This window comes from Saccopteryx leptura, chromosome 2 (assembly GCF_036850995.1).
Source record: "Saccopteryx leptura isolate mSacLep1 chromosome 2, mSacLep1_pri_phased_curated, whole genome shotgun sequence".
NCBI classification, from domain to species: Eukaryota; Metazoa; Chordata; class Mammalia; order Chiroptera; family Emballonuridae; genus Saccopteryx; species Saccopteryx leptura.
The window spans coordinates 55,276,965-55,291,507 of record NC_089504.1 but is presented as its reverse complement, the minus strand read 5'-3'; positions in this window follow the sequence as shown (position 1 = coordinate 55,291,507).

Here is a 14,543-nt window from a genome sequence, read left to right as displayed (position 1 = left end):
GGTCCATTGCTGGATGTCAGGGGACACAGCTTTCTCCACATTTGGGCACCGTGTGTTTTCTCTAGCTCTTCACTCAGACAATGGTGGTGGGACTGGAAGTTCCAGACGGTGCAGCCTGGCTTACAGGAAGCCTACACTTCAGCCTGGCTTGCTTCTCTCCATGTGCTTTCATTAGTGCTGCAGTTAATATAAGTGACACGGAATATATATAACATTTGCTTACTTTGAGGAAGGAGGGCAGGCAGAAGAATTACTAAATTTTTCTTTATATATGTTTTTTATTGTTTGAACTGTTGGTTGGCAACTTTGGGTCTCAAACTGATCCAAAATTTCAGGGCTTCTCTCTGCTTTGTAACTGACACATTTCTATGAATTTTTGTTTTTCTGATCACTGTTGATTAGACATCATACACAAATCATCCCTATCTTACTGGTATTCAGATATGAACATAATCCTTCAAGCATACTAATTTAACAGGAGAGCAAATGTGGACTGACACTTGCTAACGTTTCTGGCATTGTGTTTGCCTGAAAAGGAGGAACAGTTAGGGTAGCTAGTACTGAGAGTCTTGTGCCCAACCAAATAGGCCACAGTTAAAAAGTTTGTTTTATTCGATTGTCCACGAGAACATGATTTGTTTTTGCCCTTTGAGTCAAATCATTCAGTTGATAATAAAAGTGACTACTGTCCTCCTAAGAAACAATGGACACAATCACAATCCTAAATAATGATGTGAATGAGACAGAATCAGAAAGTATACTGTGTACAAAGATGCAAATTACTGCACATCTGATGTTTTATTCATTTGGGATATAGCCTAATGCTAAACCCAGAGAATGAATAAAACATATTAAATTGATTTGCCTCTGCAAATTTTAAACTATATGACTAGATTTGTACATATCTGAAGAGTCATTAACAATACCACTTTATCCAATTATATGAATTCTGTAGGCATCTTGCTGTGAGAATAATTGAAAACTATGTCAACTGTTTTGCTTCTCTGAAATTACTGTATCTTTAGGTTAATAAAAATGTTTTTACATTTGCTGGTTCATGTTTTTATTTCTATCCATCAAAAGAAGGGTTTCATATGTACACTATTTATGATAATTATTGTAATGGAAATTGTGTATTACATTTAGAGGACTGATAATCTTGGAAAAAATTGTCTTTAGGGAATACATGTACCTGATTTGTCTGTTTTAAGACTCTGAGGAGAGATCTGGGTTTGCCTGGAGATGTAGAAATTTACAACCATCGAATCAAAAAGAAACATGACATTTGTATTGATCAGAACTCTTCATTGTAAGTAACAGAAACAGACCCAGATTAGTTTAAAACCTCATCATTGAAGCAGGAGAAGAAAGCTCAGAAATCGGGCACCATCCAATGTGAGCTATAGAAACAGTCAGTTCAAGGCCCTGTTGACACTTCCAGTAACACATCTAATGCTAAACACCACTGGGTGCTGTTGCCATTGTGCAACACCATCAAGGTGGATCATTCTAGTGTTCTTCAACTCTGGTTCCTAGGCATCGGATGGGTCATCCTGTGTCATGTGACGCTCCCTCTTCAAGGGGCATGAAGTGGGAAGACTTCATTCTGGGTTTCCTTAGTGAGCATTGGAGTACCACATTCCAGTTAGACCACACAGAGTAGAGTAGTCCTGAAAATAAGAAAGGGGGTTAGATGTGGAGACATACTGGATAAAGATAAAAACTATTGACAAGACTCATCTCTATAGTGCAGGGTGGTTCTGACTTACAGCTCTCATTATATTATACTTCCTCTCATGTCCTAGAACAACATTTTTGTTCTTCACATCAAATGTCTGGCCTTGGTTCCTTCTTCTTACCCAAACCTGTCTTATTCTTATCCTTCAGAACTCCTGATCCCCCAGTAACTATCTCCCATACCACTACCAGCTCCTTCCTCTTTATATTGGATCTTTCTTCCCAGATCACAAGACACACTGGTGTTTGAAGAAGGAAGAACCAGGATAGAAAGTAGAAGACCACCTGCAGAAGAAAATCCTTCTCCTGGGAGTGGTTTATGTTCGGATACCCATGGTTAGAGTTATAGATGCAGGTGCTGTACAAATGGATCAATGATACGGTCTGCAAATTGGTCCCTATAATTAGGCTTTTGTAAAGCCTAAAGCCCACCAGCACCACCCACTCAAATTCTTACACATCTAATTGGTTTCAATATAGCCCAAATAAGCATATTTTTAGCAATATGGAGCCTGCTTACTTTGCATACCTCATGAAACTATATGCAACTACTAGCTATATGTAAGAGAACTCCATAGCTATAAAAGACCCAAACTGCTGCTGCCCTTTGAAGCTCTCTGACCCAGAGTCTCCCCATCTTGCCTCTGTGTGACATTGTCTAGACACATAGCCTCTTCCTCAATTCCCCTCTCCCCTGAGGCTTTTCTCGATCTCTTTCCCTTCTGGGTGGTAGCCCCACACTACTATCTCTGGAAGGTCTCCTGCTCTAAGAGACATTATCTCTCTTTCAGCTCTGTCCTAGAGCTGCCCAAAACGCATGTTGTATAATACTGTCATCTTGGGGGGCTGGCTTTTCCTTTATCAGTCCTGAAATGGTCAAACACACCACAGCACCTTATCTTATCTTGTCCATGATTCAGCACTTTTCCATGATTAGGACAAAATTTCAGCTATACCAAGGGCTCCTGTTAATGAAGCTGGAAGTGCAACTGTCAGGAATAAGTAAGGTGACGAGCTGTCTTGGTTGCCAGGACTGAGGCTGTTCTGGGATGTGGAACTATCAGTGCTGAAACTGGAGAAGTTCCTTGCTAACCACGATAGTCAGTCACCTTAGGAATAACTGCTTCCATGGGAAAATACATCCTGCACTCCAACAACTGATTTCCAGTCAACTTCGTGAATTCAATCTTTCCAGACAGTCTTTGGAAAATATTTGACTCATCTATTCAGTGAGATCTTGTTTGCAAGTACAGCAGATGTGAATATATTAATATGATTTTCTAACAGCTTCCACTGTTAATGTTCAGAAATACTTTTAAGGATTTCTTTATAGTCTTTATAATATATCCTATATACCAAAGATATCACAAGAATATTCATGACTTCACTGAGCCAAAGAATATTTTATAGTGCCTCCTCGCTCCCTGCAAAAAGAGCTAAGAAATAGCTAGTCTTTCTTTAGAAATTTTTCATTAAAAGTTTGATTATTTCTGCTTCCTAGTCAAAATTCACTCCAAGCAGGGTGGTGAGATCTTGCTGGCCAAAGTCCAGTTAGCAAGATAGTTACCTTGAAGTCAACTCTGCTGGTGGGAAAGGCTCACAGCTGAAAATGCTAATGGTAATAAAACCAAACTCAAAGCTCTCTGACTCATGCACAGCCCCTTGGGTGAAGCTTCAGACTTTCAGGAATTCCTGAATCTATTTTCTTGGGAAACAGAATAATCCAACTCTATGCGTGTGCAGTAGACTTGTTTCCTAAATTTAAACTTCTTGCTTAATATTTTTTTAATAGAACAGCATCTGTATTTGTGGGGGAAAAAACATGCTTGAAATTTCTATTGAAATCTTTTGCCCATTTTAAAATTGTTTTTTATTTGAATTGTAAGTTTTCTTTATATATTCTAGATATAAGTCCCTAACATTTTAAAAATATTTTGTGGTTTGTCTTTTCAGTCTTTTAATGGTGTCCTTTGAAACAAAAATTTTAATTTTGATGAAGTTTAACTTATTTATTTATTCTTTTCTCACATGAGCTTTTGGTGTTATATCTAAGAAACCACTGCTTAACCTAAAGTAACAAAAATTTACTTCTATGTTTTCGTCTTAACGTTTGATAGTTTGAGCACTTTCATTTTAGTTCAGGATCCATTTTGAGTAATTTGTGTATACAGTGGAAGGTAGGTCTAACTTTATTCTTTTGCATAGGGTTATATAATTGTTCCATTACCATTTGTTGAAGAGACTATCCTTTGCCCATTGAATAGTCTTGGCACCCCTGTCAAAAATCAAGTGAGGAGGCCCTGGCCGGTTGGCTCAGCGGTAGAGCGTCGGCCTGGCGTGCGGGGCACCCGGGTTCGATTCCCGGCCAGGGCACATAGGGGAAGTGCCCATTAGCTTCTTCACCCCCCCCTCCTTCCTCTCTGTCTCTCTCTTCCCCTCCCGCAGCCAAGGCTCCATTGGAGCAAAGATGGCCCGGGCGCTGGGGATGGCTCCTTGGCCTCCGCCCCAGGCGCTAGAGTGGCTCTGGTCGCAATAGAGCGACGCCCCGGAGGGGCAGAACATCGCCCCCTGGTGGGCAGAGTGTCGCCCCTGGTGGGCGTGCCGGGTGGATCCCGGTCGGGCGCATGCGAGAGTCTGTCTGACTGTCTCTCCCCATTTACAGCTTCAGAAAAATTATAAAAAAAAAAAAAAAAAAATCAAGCGACGAGCAATGTGGGGGATTATTACTGAATTCTCCATCCTTTTTCATTGATCTTCCTGTTTACCCTTAAGCTAGGACCATACTGTCTTCATTATTGTAGTTTTATAATAGGTTTTGAAACCATAAATTCTAAGTCCTCCAACTTTGTTCTTTCTTTTGCAAAAATTTTTGGCTGTTCTGGGTCCCTAGAATTTCTGTATCAGCTTTCAGATCAGTTTGTCAATTTCTGTAGAAAAGATAGCTAGGATTTTGATGAATATTGCTTTGAATCTATCAATTTGGAAAGTATTGCCATCTTAACAGTGTTAAGTCTATGAACAAGTCAATCTATGAACATGTTAATCTTATTTCTATGCATTTTATTCTGGTACTATCTTAAGTGTAATTATTATCTTAATTTTCTGATTGTTTTTTACTAATAAATAGAAATACAACTGCATTTTACACATTAGTGTTGTATTTTTCAACTTGCTGAACTTGTTGATTAGTTCTAATAGTTTGTGTGTGTGTGTTTCTTAAAATTTTTTTCATATACAACATCATGTCTCTTACAAAATGAGATAATTTTCCTTCTTTCTTTCTAACTTGGATACTTTTTGTTTCTTTTTCTTGCATGATTTACAAGAAAAGAAAATAGCTAATTCTCTTTAAAGGAGTATGATTAAGCTTAAAGAAAAGATAATTTTGAGCAGAGTCCTGAGAGACCAGCTATAGAAAACAGCAGAGAAATGAAGATATTTTTCTATATTTTTGCTACTACACTTTCTGTTTCTAAGATTTTAATTTAAATTTTCAAAAAGTAATTTTTTTTTGACACAGATAGAGAGAGAGAATCAGAGAAAGGGACAGATAGGGACAGACAGACAGGAAGGGAGAGAGATGAGAAGTATCAATTCTTCAATGCAGTTCCTTAGTCTTCTTAGTTGTTCATTGATTGCTTTCTCATATGTGCCATGATCAGCGGGGCTACAGCAGAATGAGTGACCCCTTGCTCAAGCCAGTGACCTTGGGCTCAGGCCAGAGATCCAGTGCTCAAGCTGGATGAGCCTGCACTCAAGGTGTGACCACAGGGTTTTGAACCTGGGTCCTCTGCGTCCCAGTCCGATGCCCTATCCACTGCACCACCACTTGCCAGGCTCAAAAGGTAATTTTAAAAATTTGCTTCTAAAATATTTTCATAAATAATTTGTGAAAGAAAACCCCTGTTCTAAGGTAGAATTTTATATGCATGGAGTATTCAATAGCATGTTCTATTTTTATTCCTGAACTCTATATTTTTTGAATTGACAATGTGAATGAAGTTGATCTGAACAGGCAGCACTATCTATGATCTTAGGGTCTTTTAATGATAATAAAGCCTCTGGGTGTCAGGCCTTCAACATAACTGTTCTTCCTAATTTTTCTTTCTTTCCAGATGTGATGTCACCACTATTCCAGCAGAGGGCAGACTTTTGAAATGAAATTCCTTCAAAAATAACGTTCCACGGCCTTTTTACTTTTGATTCATAGACTTTAATTTTTGTGCACTTATACCACCATAATTTGCTTAGAAGTGCAGAAATAAGAAATATTTAAAATGAAGTTAATCCTTAAGTCTTAAACAATAAGTTAGAAAACACTTTTCCCAAAGAATAAAAATAGATGGTAATGAGAGCTTAGTTTTAAGAAACCAGAAACCAGAAACAAAGCTGTCTTCAAACACATAGTCTGAAGATGAGGCAATTCTGCAGAAATCCACGACAAAAATAATGCCATTTGAAAGCATTTTTGTAATATTTGTGTCCAATTGAAGGTACTTTGACTTAGTCCAAATAATTGTTTTCTGTATTTAAATATATTTTCATAGAAAAACATCTAATGAGCCATCTATTATGACTACATGCATATATCATGGTGGGATAAGTAGGTCTAATAACAAAGACCCAACTATTATTTTTATCTCCCTCCATTACTAGTCTTTAATCACTGTCCTTCTCTAGGCCTCATTTTGCACAGAATGGAGGTAGTAGCATTTGCCTAACTTCACTGTGCTGTTGAGATAATCCAGTGAGGTCACTCATATAAAAACACCTTTTAAAATAAATAAGATGCATGCATGCATGTTAGTTGTTTTTTTTTGTTTGTTTGTGTTTTTTTTTGTATTTTTCTGAAGCTGGAAATGGGGAGAGACAGTCAGACAGACTCCCGCATGCGCCTGACCGGGATCCACCCGGCACGCCCACCAGGGGGCAATGCTCTGCCCCTCCGGGGCGTCGCTCTGTTGCGACCAGAGCCACTCTAGCGCCTGGGGCAGAGGCCAAGGAGCCATCCCCAGCGCCCCGGCCATCTTTGCTCCAATGGAGCTTCGCTGCGGGAGGGGAAAAGAGAGAGGAAGGAGAGGGGGTGGGGTGGAGAAGCAGATGGGCGCTTCTCCTGTGTGCCCTGGCCGGGAATCGAACCCGGGACTTCTGCACACCAGGCCGACGCTCTACCACTGAGCCAACTGGCCAGGGCCCGCATGTTAATTTTTAAAGCAAAAAACACTTGGTTTTGCAATTCTCCTTCTGCTAGTAGGAGACCTTATTTAAGGGCCCAAAGTCTATGTGAGTTGCATAGCCTTACTTTTCTTTCAGGGAGGCCAGCTTCATTCAAAACTTTAATGTAGGAACCTTAATCATTGAGGCACAGGGTCTTATTTGTCCTAACAAAAGACTATTTCTCAGCGGAACAGCAAACATGGAACTTGTTAGTGATTCTCTTAAGGGTAAATTATCTCTGGAAACTAGCCCCCCAATGATAGCAGTGACTTATATACATAATAATTCACTTTATTTAATGCGCATAGCACTTGCTCTGTGACAGACATTGGGTTTAGACACGGGATATTTCAGTGAATAAAAAAGGCAAAATCTCTGCTATGTTGGAGCTTCCATTTTATGTGGGAGTAGGGGTGGGAATGGTTACTGGGTTTTTTGTTTCCTTCTTTAATATGATAAAGAAATACTTTAAGGAAGTTTGCATGTTTTCTACTGACATATTTACATAGAAATGATGCAAACTTTTCTGGGTCCTTAAAATATAATTTTTTCTCACTTTTGGGGAAGTTTCATTAGGAATTCAGTTTTGCCCATGGTCAATATTATTTATTAAGCACCTATTGCTGGCAGAGTCTAACAGGTGGATATTAAATACTTTAAGGGGCTTCGTGTTTGTATCTTCACAATTTTTGCCATTTATTTTTCTCTGTTTTCCTGCAAGTTCTTACCTATCCCCTTCTTACAGAGACTTGAGAGCAAATGGCTTTGTAATGAGCATTTAATAACAAATATTCTTACAATGGCTTTTAGTTGACAAAATATTTTATCATACATTGAAGAGCCACTGCACCACCTCACCCGCAGGTGTTGTAAAGTACCAAAAGCTACAGAATTAATATTAATATTTTGGGAGGCTTGAAGAACATTTTATTAATTTGGGTTAAGGTGTGCAGAGAAATTGTGAGAATAGTCCCTGTACTGTGTGATTGTCATGACCAGGATGGCCCTTGGCATTATATTGTAAATGCAAAGGGGAGGAAAACATGGATCCCCAGACATTCCACCACACCTGTGGGGAAAGGGGTAAATGGCTAGCCAGGTACAGGGAGAGAAAAGCCAAAATAAACCTTTTCTTATAGCAATGAGCCATTTGTGGGCATTTGTCCCCACAGAAACTACCTCTCCTATGTAAATGTGCGTGGTTAACACGTGTGACTCTAGACAGAGAGATAGCAGATAAACACTAGATAATATAGGAAAGCCTTTTAATATGTAAAGAGACATCTTCCTACCATTGTGTTGACTTGTAAATTTTGTTTTCTCCAAAATAATGTATGACTTGCAAATTGAACGTGGTCCTATCATGTTAAAGGACATATGACTATAACCAGTAGTGGTAAGGGGCTCCTAAGTACAATTTTTGCTTCTGTACTTCCCACTTACAAAACTATAAAAACTAAGTAGAACAAAGGGCCAGCGCGCGCTCCCTCAGACCACTGTGGGAGTTGCCGCCGCTTGGCCAAGCTAGACTATAAAGCTTTGGTGTGTAATCGACGGACTTTGTTCGTGTCTTCAATGTTTCGGGTCTCTCCGAATTAGGATTAACACATAATCTCTTTTGACACAATTGATAGTTTCATCCATAGATGCTGTTTCCAGTTTGCAACGGAGGAAACTGAGCTGACGTTCAGAGACAATGAGGAATATACTCAGAGTTGCACAGCTAATGAGAGGAACTGCTGGGATTCAAATTCACATTTTCTGCATTCAGGTATTTTTCTTTTTTTTTTTTTGCTTTCAAAGTGAGAGGAGGGGAGATAGAGAGACAGACTCCTGCATGCACCCCAACTGGGATCCACCCCGCAACCCCCGTCTGGGGATGATGCTCTGCCCATCTGGGGCCATGCTCACAACTGAGCTTTTTTTTTGGTATTTTTCCAAAGTTAGAAGTGTGGAGGCAGTCAGACAGACTCCCACATGTGCCTGACCGGGATCCACTGGCATGCCCACCAGGGGGCGATGCTCGGCCCATCTGGGGCATTGCTCTGTTGTGGCTGGAGCCATTCTAGCGCCTGAGGCGAAGGCCATGGAGCCATCATCAGCACTCAGGCTAACTTTGCTCCAATGGAGCCTTGGCTGCGGGAGAGGAAAAGAGAGACAGAGAGGAAGTTGAAGGAGGAGGGGAAAGGGTGGAGAAGCAGATAGGCGCTTCTCCTGTGTGCTCTGGCTGGGAATCAAACCCGGAACTTCCACACCTCGGGCCATGCTCTACCACTGAGCCAACTGGCCAGGGCCACAACTGAACTAATTTTAGCACCTGAGATAGAGGCTCCATGGAGCCATCCTCATCACCCAGGCCAATGCACTCAAACCAATTGAACCATAGCTGTGAGAGAGAAAGAGAGAGAGAAAGGGAAGGGGAGGAATGGAGAAGCAGATTGTCACTTCTCCTGTGTGCCTTGACCAGAAATTGAATCCAGGACATGCACACACCAGGCTGGCTCTTTACTGTTGAGCCAACTGGCTAGGGCCTCACATTCAGATCTTAAGACCTTCCTTAAGAGCACCTCTCTCCCTTCCCTTTAGAAAATTAAGTTATCACCTGACTTTGGAGTTTTAGCTCCTTCTTAAGCATACTGAAAGTCATTCTGTCAAGAAATTTATTATATTTATTAAGCAGATATAGGCAAACTTTAGAATATTTTTTCCTTTTAGTTGGTTTGAATTCATACTGAATCCTAGACTCTAAAAGTTAATGAAATCAATAATTAACACCACTGGTACAAATTATATGACTTTCACTGATTGTTTAAACTCAAGAAAGCACTAAGTCCAATTTGTTTATATCCATCATGGCTGACTTTCTCCTGGCTCAATTTTAAACCCTTGGACTAGTTTCATCATTGGGTTAATGTAAAATTAATTACACAGTTTTTCTATTTGCTTTGGTGTAGTGGGTAGCTTATCATTTTAGGTGCCTTCATGTCATAATTACATAAAAACACACTTACCTTCATTTCCAATCTAAGCTACACATCAGTGTAAGAGGTATACAAATGAGAATTGCTTCCAGACGCTCTACAACTAAAGCTGTGCCGAAGTGTAGAATTGTAACACTGATTTTGATTGATCTCTGTTTAGAGGAGATATTAATAGTAACTGAGGTAGCAGATATGCTCTGAAATCAAGAAAGAGCACTGAGCAGCCATTAAAATGAAAAATGAAGCCTAATCTATCCAAAAGGCTAAGAATGGCCGATTTTAGGGGAAGAGAACTAGGAGAACACCTGAGTTGGTTTAAATGTGAGGCAGACCTGGGGACTTTCCGACCATGTGGGACCATGCTCTTGTAAAGTAACTCACATTTTTGTAATTCTGAGTGACTGTGTTTTATGTTCTTGCACCTGTTGGTGGCCACCTAATCAATGCCCAAGGTGACCACTGGTCACCTAGTCTTCTACTTCAGGTACTATCCAGGTACCTGGTCTTCTAGTCTGTGCAAGAGAGCAGTCAGAAACTGAGGGGAAAAGTAGAAGAACAGAAAGACAGGTGTTGGCAGGAGACATAGCTCCTGCAGGTCCCCATGTAGGCCATGGACTTCCTAGTGCTGGGTAAAGAGGAGATGGGAGCCAGAATTTCTAGCTCCTTGCCTTTCTTTCTCTCTGTCCCTCTTCTGTCTATCCTGGACCAACTCCAAAGAATACAAAGGAGATCCACATACTTTATGTCTAGAAATTTAAAGTTCTAAATCAAGCAGACAACCCAATAAATGGTATACTTTGACAAATGTACCATTATAATGACCTAGAGGGACAGGTTTGAATTTGGAATTATTAGACTCCTGAAGTTTCATGTTGCAACATGGTGGCAGAGAAAGAGCTGGGCCCTAACACTTGTTCAACCTTCCCACAACTCTGTCCTCACTCAACAGGAGGAGACACCCCATGCTGCCCCTCTTCACACCACACAAGTTGCAGGTTTAGGTGACCCTTTGGCTAGGGAATTTCACACCAGTAGGACAGTCCATCCTTCAAAAGATAGGCCTATGGATGAGGTCAGCAGAAGTCCTCCAAAGTGGCCTGACCACACTTGGTCAGGGTGGGGAGGGGACAGCTGGATTCCCGATGACACATCCTTGGCTCTGTGAATCCCTTGCCCCATCAGGAGGGATGTTGTTGTGGAAAGCCAGAGCAGAACCCACATGTCACAGGACAGGGCCTCTGTTGGCTGGTCTGAAAGTGATGCTGCTGTGTCCTGGTGTCCGCTCCAATTTACTAATCCTGCAACATGCTGGAATATTCTCTTTCCAATAGCCTTGCAGGCAGGAGCTGATATGCTGCTTCCCAAAATGGGTAGCCATGCCTGCATGCAACAGCCTACTGTTTCAGGTGGATTGGGCAAATAAAACAATCCTTAAATAAAACCCAGTCCCCACATTCTGAGTGCCCAGACATTACCTAATAAAAACCATGCCTTTTATTGTTGTTATCATTGTTTGACTTTCACCGATTGTTTAAACTCAAGAAAGCACTAAGTCCAATTCGTTTATATCCATCATGGCTGGCTTTCTTTCTCCTGGTTCAATTTTAAACCCTTGAACTATTTGATCATTGGGTTAATGTAAAATTAATTATACAGTTTTTCTATTTGCTTTGGTGTAGTGGGTAGCTTATCATTTTAGATGCCTTCATGTCATAATTACATAAAAACACACTGAAGAACATCGGTACATTTCTAGTGTCTCTTAGTATTTTTTAAAATCTTCAGAACAGGGCTTAGAACCAAGATACTCGTTCCCATCAGCCCTCAGGTGGCCGATGGGGCCTTGGTAGGCTGGAGCTCTGAGGCCGGTAGCTTCTATTTTCCAGAAGCCTCTTTTATTTACTTCAGTGTAAAACCTTATGATTGTCTAAATGTGCTCTAAAGTTAAAGACATTAGGGTGCTCTGCAAGAGTAGTTTTGCTTTGAATGTATCTGAGAACAGATAATGTATTAATTCACTCTAAGCTTCCAGTCTAAACAATATTGATACTTCCACTTGTTTAGCAGTATATTTGCCCACCTTGATGTTCTAAAATGCTTTTCTTTCCTCCTCTTCCAATTTCTCCTGGTTCTTCTTATCCTTCAACGTCTGCTTAGTTTATTCAATCATCCAACAGGTGCAAAGCTCCTATTTTCACACGTCACGCCCACCTTCATCTTGAAGGCTTCCTTGAGAATCTGGTTGGCTTTCTCTCTCCCTCTTTGGAAGTATAGTGTATTTCATTCCCATTCTTTATATGCACAGTGCTGTTTTATTTTTTATTTCTGCCTGTTTTCACACATAGTCAAGTGAAATAAAATTATAGACCCTTGAAAGAAAACACTACTTCTTATAAAGCCTTGTATTTCTCACTCCACTTACTAGAGTGCATTTAGCATCTATATGAAATTTCTTGACTGATTGACTGTTACTGTAGTAATAATAAGCATCACTTACTGAGCACAGTGCTTGGAGTGCAATCCGTGCAGAGTCGGGCTGAACTGGGCTGAATCTCTATGGTATGGTGTGTTAACGGTGCCATCTCGGGCTGCTGACTTCACTGTGTCCTCATCTGTAAAATTGAGATCAGAATGGCATCTCCCTCATTTGAGAACTAAATGAGATAGTCCCTGAAAGAAACAGCTAGAAGAGTTAGCATATAGAGAATGTTAAGTGGTAATGATAATATTCATGTCCCAGGCACGGGGATAAATTCTTTACATGTATTACCAAATTAACTCTTCCTATAATCCTATGAAGTAGGAACCATGATTATACTTATTTTATAGATAGGCAATCTCAGGCTCAAGGAAAATAAGTATCTAGGCCAAGGTCCCAGACCAGGCAATCTGGTTGCAGAGCCTACCTTCTTCCCTACTACAGGATGCCAAGGGGCAAAGACAGTAGTGTCAGATCTAAGGACATTGTCCCCTTCAGGTCACCTGTTGAAGAACACATGTTAGGAAAGTACAGTACAAGGTTTTATGGGTAAAGGAGTCCTGCCTTCCACTGGAAGTGAGAGTCAGATTTGCCTGAGCATGGGAACGACCTGGCAGACAGGCTGGCAGTTGTCAATGTCAATGAGTCTTTGGCTGAAGCTGCAGGGGGAGGGGTGGCTTGCTGGTGCCTGATGTGGAGAGACAGGGGTAGGGAACAGAACATGGCATTGGGTTCTGTACTTCCCAGACCACCCAGGGCAGGTGGCTGCAGACAGATGATGAAGCAGCTGTTTTCATGAAGGGTGCTGAGACACAGAAGTATAAGCAGCCCGGCTGGAGGCCCAGTGATGGGCTATGACACAGAGTGGGCCGAGTAAGGTTGTCCTCACTGCACAGGCCTGGCTACAGGCTATGGTACTGAAGAGCAGTTGTTTATAAATATTAAAAAAATATTTTTAAATTAAGTATACCTTTGCTAGCATATCTCTCTGGATTTTATGTTACTATACAGTCAATTGTAGTAAGTTTATATATGAAGAACTGGTTTTCTTTAAAATGATGTAGGCCCTGGCTGGGTAGCTCAGTTAGTTATCGCATCATCCTGATACCCCAAGGCTGTAGGTTCAATTTCTGGTCAGGACACATACGAGAATCAACCAATGATCAGAGAAATGCAAATTAAAACCACAATGAGCTATCAGCTCATATGTGTTAGAATCCCTATCCTCAATAAACCAACAAACAACCAATGTTGGTGAGGATGTAGAGAAAAAGGAAACGTTGTACACTATAGATGGGAATGCAGACTGGCGCAGCCACTGTGGAAAGGAGCATGAGATTCCTCAAAAAATTAAAAATGGTACTGCCTTATGACCCAGTGATTCCACTTTTAGGAATATATCCAAAGAGACCCCAAACTATTTTGCAAGAATATACGCACCCTATGTTCACTGCAGTGTTATTTACAACAGCTGAGATCTGGAAACAGCCCAAATGGCCATCAGTAGATGAATGGATTAAAAAGCTGTGGTCCATTTACACAGTGGAATACTCCTCAGCCACAAAAAAAAGAAAGAAATCTTACCTTTTTGTGACAGCGTGGATGGACCTGAAGAGCATTATGCTAAGTGAAATAAACTAGTCAGAAAAAGACAAAAGCATATGATTTTCACTTTAATGTGGACTCTAATGAACAAAATAATTAGCAAACAAAACAGAAACAGACTCGTAGATACGGAGACCAGACTGACAGCTGTCAGAGGGGAAGGGGGTTGGAGGGTGGGTGAAGAAGGCGAAGGGATAAACAAAGAAAAAAATGTATAGACACAGACAGCAGTGTGGAAATTGCAGGAGGAAAAAGGGTAGGGGAGATGGAGGAGGTTAGAGGGGCCCGATGGTGACGAAAGGGTTGACTTGTGGCGGTGAACTCTCAGCACAGTGTACATACAGACAGTGTGGTATTGAGTTGTAGGCCTGAAACCTATATGATTTTATTAACCAATGTCGCCCCGATTACTAATTCAAAAACATTTTTAAAGCTGTTAAATAAAATTGATTAGCTTTTTTTACCGCTCAAAAAAAAAAAAAAAAAAAAAAAGAATCAAGCAATGAACACATAAATAGGTAGAA